We start from the raw sequence: 15,951 nt of genomic DNA, 5'->3' as shown, positions 1-15,951 counted from the left end.
CAGAAACGACAAATTAATTGCATTCCTATATAGTAGTGACGGGAAAATTCAATTATGTACAAATAATTTGCATCCGTCAGCATTATCGGGAAAATCGGTGAATATTAACTGTGTCTAACTTACAATGTTCTCTGGATTTGAGCAATTACTACTCATATATTAAGAGGACTGCGGTTATCAGTGATTACAGTGAAAGGCAGTGTGCATGCAAATAAAAAGATTTGTAAAATTAATAAGTCAACAATGGATTTTAATGTAAATAGGATAAGTTAAATGTTTTAGTGGCAGTAATGAAAGGTAATAGAAGGGTTAAATGAAATCAGGTGGTTTCAGAAACAACTATGGATAAAGTCATGAGGCTATAAGAAATGATCTTTCATTGTAAGTATTTTCATTTCATAATCTAATATTATAACCTTCCTACTACAATATTACGCTTATTCAAAAATCAACAATTATCATCACAAGAATTATGTTCTTAGTCTAACGACAAATTATATCACAATTCAATGTTGAATTATAGTCATTATTGGTGATATAATGTGAGTATGCTGTATTAAATAAAAACTAAATTGAGATTCCTGGTAAAAAACAATATAAAGAATATTTAAACATTGTCTGTTAACTTATTAACTTTTGACCCATTTTATCAAAAACTGATGAGAGTAAACTGTATCTTAATAAAGTTAGTAAAAAATTTTATAGACTATATATTCAAATATTTCAAATCTTTCACAAACAATAAATTTTGGATTAAACAAAACTGAACCTTTGTTTGTTTGTAAATTTAAATGTCTCATTAGGTTTGATGATATATTAGGATTGAAATGGAACTAGTGGGAATTTGAATATTCATCCAAATATTAATTTCATTCATACATTTACAATCCATCGCCACAGTGAAAGTTAAATATCAACGTTTTTCACTATGTTTCTATAATAATACTAATAGCAACTAACCTACATTCAACTAAAAAACTTCGCTTGAATGGATGAAACTATTTGCTTATCTAAACCTCACCAATCAGCCTTATCTGATAGATATGGTAAAGATGAACTCTGATTTTAGTCTTATCCCACTCCATTTTTTTCCTCTTAAACTACTGAGTAGAGCGGATTGTATATGACTTATCATCAAGTAGTTATTGGCAATGTGCTGGTAAAAATCGATGCACTGATTCACAATGACAAACCACCAAAATCAGAGCAAATTGATGACTGAACCAAACAAGAACAAAAAATATTTGCAGAATACGGAAACCTTATTGCATTTCGTTAACTTCTCTGTAGCTATATAGAAGCTAACAAGTCTAATTATTTCCAAATATTAACATAACATCCGATCTGAAGTAATGAACTATTATTCGGTTATTGGAAATGTAAAAAAGTGAATTTTTAAAAAGGTTTTATTATTATTATTATTTAAAATGATAGTTTCAGAATACGTGAGAAAATATTATAGCATAATGTAACAAAATTTTTAGAAAGTTTAGAAAGAAAAATGGGACGTACGATTTTAATTCTCTAGATTGTGATTTTCATCAATTGGAAAAACAAGAAAGGAATGAAAGCCTTAAGTTGCTTCTGTTCCCAAGCTAGTTGAAGACTAACCACAAAGGTCAGCCCTTTAAATATTATGGGCGCTGCGAATCTTGGAAAGGCAGTATCAGATTGTTTATTGATTGATTTAATACATTCAATGAATTAGCATATAATTCTTAACATTTTTTTAAACCACAGTCAACAGATTCCTTACTAATAATCGAATTTTCAACATTATGTTAATAACTGGAAATAATTAAACTCACCAGCGTTTATGTAGCTGAACAAAAGGCTACAAAATAAAGTCTTCATATTCTGCAAGTACTGCAGTTCGTCCTTGGTTTAACTTCGTGAGGAAAATCAATTATGTGAAAAGTCGATGACCGTTTTGATTGCACTTACTTTTAACAATTGACTTTTACTCTCGGTGATACTAGTAAGATGATCTATCAATGATAACTGTTAAGAGATTTTGGGTTATATGAAACCGACATGCTGATTTAAGTAAAGCTATTTTCTAATGACTGCCAAATCGATAGTTTATTCTGAATGAAGTTGCAGAACCATTGAAGATCAGAAATCACTAAGCATTTTTATGGACTTCTAAACAATTTCTGTTTTAAACGAGTTCGCTAAGGTTTGGATAAAAACCTTCCCTGTACTCAAAACATTTTAGGTAAACTTCTCCATAACTGCTACATTTTCAATAGATTCTAATGGTGCATCAGATGAAAGAACCGATGTTTCCAGAAAATTCCGCTTAATATAAAGTTGTGAATCATAGTTACTTGGAAATGGGAATGACAGTTCTTCAACTTTAGTTATTTTTATTAAGTAAACGACCCATACATTCTGTGGTAATATTTCATAATAGTAAATTTAACTTTGTAAAAGCATTTAAAATAAGACAAACTGATCTGTAAACCTCTTTGACATTTTGATGTCAAACTGTTTAATTAATTTGATGTTTACCAGTGATTCTGTAAACATTAGATTTCTTTGAGACAATCGGAATAGTCACTTCGTAACACCAGGAATAAGTTGTTTGCTATAATAAAAATGTTTGTGTTTTATCTGATTGCTTTTCCTATTGGAATTTTCATGACTGTCGAAAGATTTAAAAAGCCATACTTAAGTGAGAACGGCATCCCCAATATTTAAAAGAATTAACAATGAACATTGATTTACAATTTTTCAGCTTTTTGGTAAAACTCATATTAACGATGACAGATTTCTTGCTATTATGGGTGTCGTTGCGGCTGTATTTAATTCCGTCGGACGTGCTTTCTGGGGTGCTATCAGTGATCGTATTTCGTTCAAGGTAAATTTCTAAAGTTTTTTGTTCATTCTGAAGTTTAGAATATCTTATTTATAGAAATCATTACCTCAACATTTGTCACACACTTAACACAAAATCTAAACTTCACTATTTACAATAAAATTCCTTTATAATCAGAATATTATTTTTGACTGATTGATTCTTAATGGATTTCCTGCTCGTTGAGCATAAAATTGTTTGTTGCTTCTCTAAATCAGCCAAAAAAATCAGTGTTTACTCAGTGAGCTGTCTATAGTTATCATTGACTGAATCGAAACAATAATTACTTATACCTGTTACCCCTCGTAAAGGAGCATAAACCGTTCAACAGGTTTCTACTTCATACTCTGTTCTGAGAGATAATTCCCAGTTCTTTCCAGTCACTACCCATTCTTCTGATGTCTGCTTCCAACTCAGCCGTATTGTGTTCCCTGGTCTTCTTCTTTCTGTTTCCCTTCGGGATTCCAAGTTGTCGCTTGCTTTGTGGTGCAGTTTGATGATTTCCTTAATATATGTCCTATCCACTTCAAGCGTCTTTTTCTAATCTCCTCCTCAGCTGGAAGCTGGTTTGTTCTCTCCCACAATAGGCTGCTGCTGACAGTATTCGGTCAATAGACATTGAGTATCTTACGTAGACAATTGTTTATAAATAATTGTACCTTTTTGATGATGGTTGTGGTAGTTCTCTGAGTTTCAGCTCCGCACAATATAACTAACTGTCTTGATGTTCAAAATGAAGGTTCTGACTTTGATGTAGGTTAACATTTATTTTGAGTTCTATATGTTCTTCAATTGTAGGAATGCTGTTGCTAGTTTGTCAAACCTTGCTTTTACGTTTGCATCAGATCCTCTATGTTTATCGATAGTGCTGCCTAAGCACGCATTAGTTTCCACCTTATCCAGAGCTTCTCTATCAAATGTGATTGGGTTGGTGTTCTCTATGTTGTATTTGAGGATCTTGGCTTTTCCGTTGTGTGTGTTCAGGCTTACTGATGCATAGGATGCCGCTACACTGGCTGCCTTCACCGGCATTTGTTGGTGCGTATGGGATAGAAGAGAGGTCATCTGCGAAACATAAATTACCAACTGTATCCAAGCTGTCCGTTGTATCTCGTGCTTCCCCTGAGAACCATAGGTCTTTCATGCCCGTTGTCTTTACAATCGATGACCGAGGAAAAATGGATTCAGTAAGAACTAGTACACAAATGTACTTGAATATATATTACAATAATTGAATTCACCACTATATGCAGTGGTAATAAATAATCAAAGTATAATAGCACCGAATGGATAGGTAAAGCAAAGTAATGGTGGTTTTGGATTAACAGCAGAATTAGGTCACTATGTAACTGAACTGGATTTATCTTGAAGCTGGAACTTCGAATCATCAGCACTTGTATTAGAATGGAGATAGCTTTGACAATAGAACATCCAGTAATTGTATCTTGGTGAGATAAATCCAGGAATAAGTTACAATGGTCTAATTTGCATTGTGTTGAAATAAATTCATAATGTACAAAGTGTCAATCAGTCATCTTGTCTCTGGTATTTATGGACCGATATTATAATGGAATATGACTGACAGATAGATAAATAGGGAACCGAACAAAGGAACATTTGAAAGATTTACCTATAAGGTACTCGAATTAATCACCCAAGTGAGCACGAGTTAACCAATAAAGTTGAACTAATTTATTTGACAGTCGCTTGCTCAGCTATATATCGTATTTCAAAATGAATTTACGATCATCTAGCTGCATAGCCGTTGATTGCATTTCGTGCTTCTCTTGATATGTGGAGGTCTTTGTAATCGAGCCGATCACCAAAAAATAATGAGAAAGAGTGAGTAGCCTTGTTTGACACCGATCTCCACTTGCAATGAATCTGTGAGTTGTCCTTCGTGCATCACTTTGTAGTGTAGTCCGTCGTATCAATTACGGGTAATGTTGACAATTTTGTGTCAAACAAGGTTACATTAAGTTCTCATATCAACGCTGTCAAATGCTTTCTGACAGTCAAGGAATTCGATGTATAGTGATGAGTTTCATTCAATTGATTGTTTAACAGTTATCCGTGGTGTCGCGATTTGAACTGCGCACGACTAATACTTACAGAATCCAGTCCGTTGATCTCGAAGTTGAGTGTCTACTGAATCTTTCATCCGGCCCAGCAACACTTTGTTGAAAACCTTTCTTGGTACCGATAGTAATGTGATGCATCTGTAGTTCTGACATTTGTTCAGATCTCCTTTCTTTGGTATCTTGATGCGGCATCCTTCTTTCCAGTCTGTTAGAACTTGTTCTTACTCCCAAATCTCTCTGAATAGAACGTGGAGCATCTTTACAGTTGATTCTATGTCTGAATTCAGTACTTCGGCTGATATGTTTTCAGGTCTTGTTGCTTTCCCGCTCTTGATTTTTCCGATGGTCATCCTGATTTCTTTGATCATTGGCAGAGTGACATCTATGGGAATGGCTGTGTGCTGCTTCTATGTCCTTTGGATTCAATGGGGCTGGCCTATTCAATAGTTCTACCCACCTGTTCCTCTTTTCTTGAATCTCAGTGATTGGCTTGCCTTCTTTATACATGACTAGTCGCTCTGGTTTACTATATTTCCCTGCTAGTTTGTTGATTGTTTCATATAGCTGTTTCATCTTTCCTTCTCTTGCAGCTTTTTCTGCTGTCGTCGCTAGCTCTTCCATGTATTTCTGCTTGTCGCCTCTAATGCTTTTCTTCACTTACTTGTTTGCTTCTGTGCATTCAGCCTATGCCTTGACTTTCTCTGTTCTTGTTCAGCTGGTTTCGTGTTCTTCCTTTCCTGAATCTTATTCAGGGTTTCGATAGAGATCCATTCCTTATGATGATGCTTCTTGCGACTCAGAACCTTCTGACACATTGAAGTTAGTGCTTCTTTGATCCATTTTCAATTTTCCTCCATAGTAGTTTTTTTCAGTAGACCTTATAAGGCTTGGAACCTGTTGTCGAGAGCTATGTTGAATTGGTTGAGTTTACCAGTATTTTGAAAGAAGGCTGTATTGAACCTCTGTACTGCTGGTTCTGTAGTTGTCCAGTGCTTCCTTATCTTCAGTTCCATCTTAACAACCACCTGATGGTAATCTGAAGCTGTGTCACACCTCCTCCTGCTTTTCAGACCTTCCATGAACCTTCTGAATTTGTTAGCAATGCAAATATGATCAATCTGGTTCTGTATAGTGTGATCTGGTGAGACCCGTCTAGCTTTGTGTACTCGTTTGTGGAGGAATCAGTGCCAATTATAACCGTTTTGTTGAATAAAATTAATTTGCAGATCTCTCGCCATTTTCGTACCTTCTCTACGCCTGTAGCTCTTCTAGGGTTACTTCCAGTCTTAACTACGGGTAATAGAGGAGGTCTAAACATGGAGCCAGTAAACCTAACCCGTAGAAAACAGTTTTGCTGAAAAAATGAATCGAAACGTAGTTCAACTATATCCAACAGCGAGTCAATTACTTCAGGATAGTAAGATGAAGGGTAGTGACGTGTCAAATGTATAAACACAAGTATAATATATGATCAAACATCATCACTTCACGACTGCTATAGCGTACCCATCAAGAAAAAGCTTAAATGTTAAACAAAAAATCGCTTCAAGTCTTGAAGCTTATCGTTTAGGTGGCTAACTTCAAAATTTCTGGTGGTATTTAAATGAATGTTATGTGTTCAGCAGACAGTTCATGAACTCACCATTAATAGTGTTTACTTATATATATTGAGTTACTGATAAAACACATGTGTAAAGATATTCTGAACTTCAAGTGTCACCGGAACTGTTACTCATTGTTATTACTGATAAAACTGGCATACTTTCAGAGAAGTTGAGGTATAACCGTTTTCTCACAATTCGACAGTTTTATTAAACAGTATTTAAAGCTAGGGTATTACTTTTTAGTAAAAAATATAATTTTAGACATTTTACGTTGATGTTAGTTTACTTCAAGCATTGAATAGATCTAATGACTGAATCTATTACAAAGATTAATGCACCTGATGACAATGATGAATTTCAAGAAATATTCTATGTTAACACATGTCTGCCCACACTAATGACTAATTTTAAATAACCATATCAACTACTAAACAGTAGTATGAAGTTTACTAAAAACGAATCTAAGGGAGTGGTGAGATAGTTATATTGTATGTGCTACTTATACAGTCAGATATAAGGAGTATGTTTCTAGCATTGGAAGTAGAATTTTTACTGACATAATAGGAAAATGAGAAGAAGGGAAAAGTGAAAGTGGGACGATGTAGTTTGTAAAAGACAATTCAAGAAAGGTGCGCAAACAGTGTATTTGATGCATTGTTTTCATATTTCACAAAAACACTGCGTAATTTTGTATAACATAATTTATTTTCCCTGCCTTAGTCTTCGTTCAGTACAGTATTATCATTTACGATCAATGAATATTTGCTTTACCTTGATCTAATGTATTCCATTATTTGGATGTCAGGTTCCATTGTGCATCATATTTTTATGCTGGTCACTTTTACTAACTTCATTCCCACATTTACCGTTGATATTTGGACCTCAAATCAAAGTTGGTTTTGGTATTTGGTTATGTGGTCTCTATTTATTAATTAGTGGTGTGCTTGTCTATGCACCAACTGCTACAGAAACCTTATTTGGACCAATTAATATGGCTGTAAACTACGGATTAGTTTTCAATGCATTTGTAAGTAGATTATTTTGTTGATATTTATTCGACTTATAAAATTTTCATTTTCCACAAGATGGATGGAAAACAAGAGTTAACCCATGATTTGAATAGAAATCCTTTCTTATCATTTAACCTTTCTAAAACAAAACTCGAGTTAGTAGGCTCGGAACAAATAAGATGTTTGAATTATTTTGCAAGTTTACCACCTATGATAAAAGTGTGATAATGAAAGGGTGTAGCTCGTGTAGACAAATTTGGTTACGCCAGATGGTTTAATCTTATAAGCAGCCTACCATAAAGAACCTAAAATATTGAAGATGTAATCGTTTAATTAATAAAATATTTAAAAGTGATAAATAAACTTCTATAAACCGTAAAATGATTTTGTCCTGAGTTTCTTTATCTACTTGAGATTTGATTGAGAGCCATAACAGTTTATGTATTCGCACAAACACAAGACCACAAAGATTTTTCTAGGAACGTACATAAACAACAAATTGATCAGATGTATAATTTTCTCATTGTTATGTTTCTAGTAATTACAGTAAAAATGAATCGAATGACCACCATAAAATCACTTTTGATATCTCAATAGTTTTCGAAACGTTGTGAATCATACTTGGCGAATGATTTACAGTTTATAAGGCATTTTTTAACAACTTTTAATCAAATCCAGTAGAACTTTTAAGATCCTATTGTAAACTTGAATGTTTTCTCTATGATATTTTTCATCTACATATTATCAAGATGAAATCGAAAACAATAATAATGCAGCAGAGATAGAAGGAACACATGTGAAAATCCTGTAAACTATAAACAAAACGCTTATACCACTGAGCTGGCATCCAACGGTGTTAATGTCTAACTCCAACCAATCCACAAAATTGCGCCACCGGACACCATTGTCTTCAGTGAGCTGATATCTCACAACAGACCTGGTTGAACTCCACATGTCACGGCTTCTCACTAGAACTCCAGGAAACGCCTCTTAAAGTCAGTCATTAGTGAGCAGATGATTATTGTCAGGAGAGGCTTTTGTCGGTTCGAATCTCACGAGAAGCGGGATCCTGGATGCGCACTGCTGAGGAGTCCCATACTAGAACGAAACGGCCGTCCAGTGCTTCCAGGTTTTCCATGGTGGTCTAGCTTCAATTGACTCATGATTTCAACTATTGAAATTTCTGAAAAATCTCTCCACAAAACCCCTTCTGATAAAAAAGTTTATGTCGATATTGTTATGCATCAATTGACTTTATAAGAAAAACAGACATAGACCATAGTTTCATAAGTAACGAAAAGGTGTTGCTTGTCAAAGTACTTACATATTTGATTTAGTTTGTTAATCACAAAGCAAGTATATAATGTTTCATTAATGTTCCAACACATAAAAACATAAGTTCGAAAAGTATTGAGCTATTCCGTTCAATAATGGTTAATCTTCAGAAAGAATACGAAAACAGTGTCCAAGAGAGACGTAAATTTCAGGTCATTAAATTTGTTAAAAGTAGTAAAAATGGAGCAATTCTGATATTCACCTTATAGTTTTCTAAATATAACTCTGAACATCTTTTTCCCGATATCTTTTCTTCAGTCAAAGTCAGGCAATTAATTAGCTAGTGAAAATTAATTGATAAGTACTATTCAAGCCATAAATTGGTCACGTTTTATCTCAAATCTGACTTTTTTTAAACCAAATTCTGCAACTGCATATCTTTTACATTACAATTCAAAGAATCCCTATGGTGTAAAATATGGACTAGTTTGCATATAAACAAAAAAACTATGATACTTTTTGAACTTTATTCAACCCTGAGATCACTGTAAAATAAGTTTCCTGAAAGCATAATAACAAGTGAGAAATCTTGTTTATCTCCTTGCTGAAAAAGATCAATATGAAAATACTTGAAAATGTCATTTTTTAAATATGATGTGATAAGAAGCACTAAACTTCCATGCGCGAAGTTGAGATGTAAGGTGGACTTCTGTGCTCAATAAGTAGTGTGTGATTGTTTCAACAAACTGAGTTGGTGAAATAGAAGCCTGAAATAATTTAGATGGTCATTACATGAGAAAACAAGTTGGATCAGCAGTTAAAATCAATTCAATAATTATCACAGTATAATCTGTATTTCATCTTGAGCATCTGGTGAATAAAGTATGCTATACAACTACTGATTTATATCACCCTAATTTGCAGGGTATTATGTATATGATAGAAAATTGCTAAATATTATCCCTAAACCTTCTAATTTGCCGTTTTCATACATCCTGGAATTCTTTACAAGCTGCTTCTGGGTAATAATTTCTATATAATAATAATAATAATAATAATAATAATAATAATAATAATTCAGTTCGTCGATGATAGTTTAGCTTAATGTCAGACAGCTCTGAAACAGTATTTTTACTAATACGTAAAACCAATTTACAGAAAGTCATTTAATTTTATTCATATATGACCATATTTTTCACCCATTTAATTAAGTTTCCGAGTTAATCTTTTGATAATTCTGACTCATGAATAACCATATGTCCCTGCAACAGCTAAGTACCTGTTACTAGGTCAACCCAAGCTTTCGAATAAAGTATCATCACTACCTCCAAAGTTCAACAAACAAATAGAGGCTTTTTCAAAAAATCTATGCAGCAATTACTACCACTTATTTATCTCCTTTTACTTCGTGTTGTTTGTTTTTTATTGCTAATAATAATGTAAATTAACTTCATTAAACCATTTCTGGACAAATTCCTTAATATTTATCAACGGATTTGCCATTTAAAAAAAATACAGCCCTTATATGAGATTCTGTTTTGATACTAATCTTGGTGACTAGCATCACAATCACCATTTATGCGACTATTTATAAGTATTCTCAATGGACAATTAAAAAGTGGACTAATTTTTTAAGAAAATTCGTTTGATCAAAAATTTGCTGTACGATGGACCAGATTGTACACCGATTTTCATATAATACGTGTAGCTAAGTAGAGTTACTATTTTGTGAACTAAGAGTATTCAGTTTTAGTACCTTTTATTATTAATTATTTTCATTATACCCTAGGTTAGTATAGTACATATGCACACTTATATTTTATGCTATGTTTCCTATACATACACAAATAGGTATTCGGTGGTCTATTCGTTTCGCTATTGTCCATCCTAATTCCACAGTTTCATGAATGGGATAATCTATTTTATCTATGTGCTGCAATGTGTATTTTAGGTACGTTATAACAAAAACCTTTAATTGTATCATGTATCATTATCCTGTAACAACTTCAAGAACGGAATGGCTCACTCGTTATAAATAGTTAGAAACAGTTTAAAACGAGCATTGTTTTCTATTAATTGGTGGAGGTTTCAACTAACTTAACAAAACATACGTTTCTACCATGAACTCGTAGTCCGAAATAATTAACTTAGCACTTAGATAAATATCAATTGTATTCTAGTTATACTGACTTCACTATTTTATAGAAACGTACAATATCAGTGACAGGAAAGTGTATAAAGCATGACCAAAACTCGAATTACCAAAATGAAACATTTTTAAACCTTAAACGTTTCAAGCAAAATTTCAATTCTGACCTACATTTTGTTTCTTGGCTAAAACTGTCATTTGGGTGCTAACAATCATTCTGAAAATACGTATGATTCACTGTACATTGATGACCTGTCTAAAAAAGAATGTCCTGATTTTCTGATATGAATTCACAGTTTTAAAGGTTTGTCATGTAGGATGTGACAAAAGATTATAGTAGTCGATATCGGCTATTGGTGAAGTTGTAAAATAAGCGTATTCAGGCTCCCTTGAGGCACTTTTTGTTCAAATTAGAAAATGATATTTCCGGAATTAAACAAAAGCTTTAAATATTATAATCAACTGTTTATTACCTCCATATACGCAACGTCATCTTTCTGCAAAGCATTGCTAAAAAGTAATTTCGACGTAATAAATCAAAACGATGAGCTTAAAAAATTAACCTACCGGTTTGGAAAATCGTGAATTAGGGTGAGTGAAATCGGGACTTAAAACTTAAGTAATTACACTTTATATACATAATGCGATTTGTTTTCATCGATACAATTGTTAGCACTCCAGTACGTTACAAAAGGAAGTGTAGTAAACACAAAACATGTATTATTGATCAAATATCTGTCACTTAAACAGCTATCAGGTCTAAAAATTGGCTAGTGTGTAATGTACCGTGTTGGAAGTGTAACCATTCACTCTAAAATAATAAATATTGTCATGTGTTTATTATTATCACTGAGAGTTCTTTGATATGAACCTATCAGAACAAAACGTAGTCTGCTTTTGGACATCCACATAACATTTTACTTGACTTTTTGTATTCTTTGTGATAAATTTCCAGTCGACCTTTTCAAGCTGAGCAAAATTGACTGTGCACATATCTCAGACAAAAACGGAGAGTGGCAATAATGTAAAGTGAATAATTCACATATCGGAGACTATTAATTGCTCAGTACACTTGATCTAATCATTTGCTTACCATAGATGACATCAAGGAGAACAATAGTGGTGTTAAGTACGTGTACGTTAACGAGTTCAAACGAGAACACATCTAGAGTAAGGGGTTTTATCCCTACTTCTGAAAACCATAGAATAATAAGTTAGGTTGGTTAGATGTTTTTTTACATAATGATGGATTATTTCGAAAATAATAATAACTTGCTTTGCTGAGTAGTTGTAGTAGTGATTCTGGTTAATAGATTTCTTGTTGAGTAGTAATAATCATTTCATCAACCACCAACTATAAGCTCATTTCCCGTAAGTATTTAATTTAATGCCATAAGCCATAGATATTCAGCCACTAATCAGACTTCTTGTAACGATTTGTATTTTGAATACAGCGTAGTAAAAATGAGTAGGTCTCAGTTTAGACTTTTACAATTTTAAATTTTAATCCATATAGTAAAACATTTATTTAGTTTGAATCTATTTCCTTCTGTGCAAAAGTTAGTCATCAGGTAGTAAGTTTTGATCAATTGTATGTTGTGTTTAGAATACTTTTCAATCTCAGTTATAACTTTTGTCTGTTACTTTTAATGAATATTACGCACAAAATAATATTGCATTATACTCACTAAATGAAAATATTTCCTTTACCCTAGCTTTATTAATTGTGCCATGGATATATGATAGGAAAATGCCTAAATATTTCAGCTTGTTTCGATTTTATAGGCAAAGTCACAGTTGAATTCTTCTAATAACTTGTTCGACAAATACTGTTATCCTGAAAAATTATCATAGTTTTTTTAACAGGGAAACACGAAACTTATCTTTTATTGGTGTCATTTCAAAAATATAATTTCATCTGAGCAAATGGACAGAATTAATAACCTCTTTTTATAAAATTAGCATATCTCAGAAAATACATGGTCCCTTTCATCAATTTACATTTGATTTGCAAAATTTATCAATCGCATGTACCAGATAATCATAATGATAATAATCAGTTAATACATTATAATTATGTCATGGAAATGTTTTACCTTCTGAACTAACTTACAAAATTCAGCCGAATGTTCAGCCGAATTCATTGTTATTTAATTGAATGATGAGTATTTTCATACTAGCAGGGTTTCTTTACTTAAAATTTTTCCATTTCATCTCATTATTCACAATAAATGCATTGGGTAGATGCATATTCATTTACTAAAAGATTTAATGAAGTTCTAGGATTGAATATTGTCATCTATATTTACAGAATATACAAATATAACTTTATGAATGTATGTGTTGAACTATATTATTTATGCTCGAACCTGACTATCCCATATCATAATATCTCAAACTCTAGATTGTTGGTGTTCTAAGCCAAATCACTTGAACACTTATGTCTAATCAACACACTTATGTATATTTTTCATCATATTACCTCATTTTGTTTTAATCTGAATAACCTTATTACCATTTATGTGATTCATCAACGGTAGGTATCCCGAATTCTTTCAAGATAAACAGGATCCTTAACATCCACACATGGCTAAGCGTCATGACAAACGCGTCAATCGTAAGAATCGTTTAAAAACCATAGGCTCGGTCATCTATGTCACATTTCCTATCACTCAATAAGTACAGTATAAGCTAAACGATCTTAAAACAAAATACCGTCATTCCTGCTATTTACTATTTATTGACACAGAAAGTTAATAAATATTTGACAGATTAAAATCGATAACATCAGCAATGCAGCGAAATGGATAGGGATAAGAATATAGATCGGTTGTAACAAGTAGGTATGCATAACCAAATGAGCTAATATTTAAGAAAAAAATAGAGAATAACAGAGTTCGCGCCACTGTAAACACTTTTACGTCTTGTCTTCTACAGCTACAAACCACTGATTTTTGAGATTCCAAAAGCACAAGTTCTTTATTCATTGTTGGATACTAAATCTTATTAACTCAAATCTGAAAATCCACTTTGCAAATAGCTACAAATACTAGGTAATCACGCAATCTTATTTGAAAGTGTTTAATCAGATCAAAAAGTACACTAAAGTCATTCCATTTTGACAAAGCAATTGGCTTACTGATACAATAAATGTTTTAGATCCAATCAAATGATCATTACGTCCATTTTGAATTAGTTTCAATTACAAACCAAAAGGTTCATGACATAACATAACTCATGATCGAAAAATAATGTCCAGTATAAACTAGGTGAGCGAAACCAATTAGGTCATTTGCGACTTTTTATCTTCAGCACAATCTAATATCACTTTCTGGAAAACAATGATGTTATTTTTTTATCTCATTACATAGAAGAAACTACGATCAGAATATTTTTACTGAATAAATTTTACTATCTAAAACCTCAAAACTTAGGTATGGTTTTGAAAAAGCTTAATATTCCTATGAACCAAAAAATAACAGTAATGAAAGTGTGGTAACAATCTAAAGACTACTAAAAAGAAAATAAGTGTACGATAACCAACTTTGACTTTAACAATTTAACGTATAGTCACAGCAACAACTGCCAATTTTGATCAGCACAATCGACTAAAAATAAACATCATACAAAACATCGCGTGATAGCATGATCGTTCTGAAATCAGTATCCAGAGATTATTCTGGAAACGTGTATTAAGAATGACCCACTTTATATGCAATTAATTTTTTCATGTTCAAACTTACTAGAATCAAATAACATGACAACAGAGTGTTGAAGGCGCAATTTTAAAGCAATCAACAAGTACATTGAAAGCGATCCAACTTACCAACCAATCAGGAAAATTATGGACAAACATAGGACCAAAAATCAAACCAATGGGAGATACAACCAAAACAAAGAAGTAAATAATGACAGATTTAAGCTCAAAAAGAACCAATAAACATCGAGGTCTACAGGACAAGCTGTGAACCATATGTGGGGAAATTCGAACACTTGTGCTGATGATGTTGTTCAGAATAACGATGAAAGCTCCACGACCAAACCATCCAGCTCAGAGAACAAAACTCAAAAGTTTCTAGGATACTTTATTCTTGTTAGTTTTTACACAGGAAGAAAGCAGATTATATGAAAATGACAAAACAACACCACCGAAACAACAAGTAATGTTATAACCAAACATCCGTAAAATATGTCTATCTTACTATGTAATAAAGTCAAAACATGAGGCTTTACCCATGTTACCTCAAAACTTCAGTTAATTGTCAGATGATTAAGAACTCTGAAACCCGAAAACAATGTAATAAAAGTTGACTCCCCTGTAGTTATTACAAGAGTTTTCCTTTTATTTTTGCAGAATAAGGTGACCAGACAAATAGAATACGTCTTACAACGAGATAATTGCTAATACTTTGGCTGATCTAACGCACAAATATTGACCGATCTTCCTCTTTCCATGTTCGTTACAGCCATTATGTCTTTACTGCAATCTAAAGTCTGATGTCAACTTCCAAATTCAGTTGTTGATTGGCAGCCATCAACGGAAGCGTGACTGACCCTTAGAACGACGATATTTATCTACCCTTTTTCACCTGTATTACTAATAGCTGACCCATTAATCTCACTGTCACCTACCACTTCTTTTTTTCTGTTTCATTCATGTTTATTACTCACCACCTCTCAACATTACCATATATACGCTTCAGGACTCAATTAGAAAGTTTTGCGCTCGTTTATTATTAAAACCAAGAGAAGTGTTTCTGTGATTCTAAGTTTAGAATTCTCCATTACGATCCGCTGGTTTTCATTCCTTCATTTCAAAGCTTGCAAATATCGAAACAGTAGACCTACACGTCACAAATATTCTTTAGCCGAATCGGTATGTTTCGACAAGGTTGTATACATGCCACATTGAAAATTTCAACTAGGGAGAAACCGAAATTATGGGCTTATCACCCACTGATTCAAAACATAA

General features: G+C 32.9%; 1 protein-coding gene across 1 annotated transcript in view; it reads left to right on the top strand.

Annotated features, from left to right (window-relative positions):
• Positions 1-13,641, top strand: part of DSCC1 (Sister chromatid cohesion protein DCC1) — a 68,596-nt gene extending 54,955 nt beyond the window's left edge. The window contains exons 23-26 of the mRNA XM_051211081.1: positions 2,741-2,863; positions 7,351-7,572; positions 10,682-10,781; positions 12,695-13,641. The gene's annotated coding sequence lies outside the window, so the exon portion shown is untranslated. The remainder of the gene's footprint in view (positions 1-2,740; positions 2,864-7,350; positions 7,573-10,681; positions 10,782-12,694) is intronic.
• The last annotated feature ends 2,310 nt before the right edge of the window (positions 13,642-15,951 follow it).

Source organism: Schistosoma haematobium, chromosome ZW (assembly GCF_000699445.3).
Source record: "Schistosoma haematobium chromosome ZW, whole genome shotgun sequence".
In the NCBI taxonomy this organism is placed as follows: domain Eukaryota; kingdom Metazoa; phylum Platyhelminthes; class Trematoda; order Strigeidida; family Schistosomatidae; genus Schistosoma; species Schistosoma haematobium.
The sequence above is the reverse complement of the archived record's forward strand: the minus strand, read 5'-3'. Positions and strand labels throughout refer to the sequence as shown.